The sequence below is a fragment of the Helianthus annuus genome, chromosome 5 (genome assembly GCF_002127325.2).
Source record: "Helianthus annuus cultivar XRQ/B chromosome 5, HanXRQr2.0-SUNRISE, whole genome shotgun sequence".
Lineage (NCBI taxonomy): Eukaryota > Viridiplantae > Streptophyta > Magnoliopsida > Asterales > Asteraceae > Helianthus > Helianthus annuus.
In genome coordinates this window covers 15273309-15275081 of record NC_035437.2, presented here as the reverse complement: position 1 = coordinate 15275081, position 1773 = coordinate 15273309, and positions in this window count along the sequence as shown.

Here is a 1773-nt window from a genome sequence, read left to right as displayed (position 1 = left end):
ATCTCGAACATGCATGTACGAATCCGAATCGATAGTCTACGAAATAGTCGTTTTACAAGACTTTCGGTTCCGATTCGTGTCTATACTATAGATTGTCGAGTGGATGATGATAAAACACATTCTTATATGTATTACAAGTTATTTATGATGATCAATCAGATTGCATGTCTAATATATTAACATTCAAGCTTATTTTTGCGAAAATCATTTCTGTTGACATTTTAGAAACATGTTTGACTCGACAATTAGCATGCATATAGTGGGATTCAGATAGTACCCTTTAGAGGGTTTGTTTCCCACATAAATACCAATCTATAACAGGTTTCAATTCGAGAAATGACTGAAAGAAATCCGTTTAATCAGAAAGTCAAAGCTTATGAACAACCAGTTTGACTTTTAGCAATAATCACAACAAGAACGGATTTGAGAATGAATTGAAAGCTTACAAAGGTCCTATAGGTGTTTAGTGAACACTAGGATTCGACTTTGATGATCAGATTAACTCCAGAAAGTTGCCTTGAATGTTCTTGAGAGTTGAGAGCTTATTGTTACTACCAAGTGCTCAAGAAAAAAGAGTGAATGATCTGATTTAAGGTGAAATTCAGATGTTATAGTGAGTTCTCAGTAGGCTAGGCATGCAAGGGATATTATTGGAGCAAAATGGAGGTGCACACAGCTGGAATCAACTCAAAATTCGGACCCAAACAACCCATTTTCGCGAAATCTGATGCTGGCAGTCCCACGCGGCCCGCCTGGGCATGTCCAGGCGGGTCGCCTGACCCTCTGATCAGCCCAACAAGTTTCAAACTTGGCAGAATTGGTCCCTGAACTTGCATGCGATGTTTCGGCTGCTTTTCTCGACCCGTAAACCCCCAAACTTGGTTTTTAAGAACCTTAGGACATTTACCAACATGGTAATGTCCTCGGATAACTTTGTGCTCAACCGAAAAGCCATGAAATTCGACGTTGACGCTTTTAGTCCCTCAAGTACGGTTTTGGCCATAACTTTCTCATACGTTGACGAAACTTCATGAAATTTTTACCACATATTCTAGTGAGTATATTTTAGCTTTACAAAGCTTCGGGTCTACCAAAAGTTCACTCAGAGGTATAAATTCAACATGTTGACACTTTTGGCCCCTATAGTTTACAATACTTCATTTTTTTGTGCAATTTCCGCGTCGTATGATCCATGAACCATCCGTATAAGGTTATAAACATTATGTGGGGTTATCATAGAGCCTATTTATCCATTGTTGACACTTTGGACCCTTACGTTCCATAGTTTTCACTGTTTGTCACTTTTAGTCCCTCTAAAGTATGTTTTCACATAACGGAACTTTATGACACGTGTCAAGACATTATTGGACGAAATTTTTCGAGGTGTTACATCCTCACCCCCTTAAAAGAAATCTCGACCCCGAGATTTATTCAAACAAATGGGGATATTTTTCCTTCATCGTGGATTCCACTTCCCACGTATACTCGGGTCCTCTACGGGCATCCCATTTGACCTTTACAATAGGCACGTGCTTCCTTCGAAGCTTCTTTACCTGTCGATCCTCAATCGACAAAGGTTTTTCCACAAATTTTAGACTCTCGTCTATGTGTATATCTGTATGCGGTATAACCAGTGAATCGTCAGCGAAACACTTCTTCAAATTACAGATATGGAACACATTATGAATAGCGCTAAGTTCTTCAGGCAAGTTTAACTTATAAGCAACTGCCCCGACACGTTCGATGATCTCGAAAGGTCCTATATATCTCGGG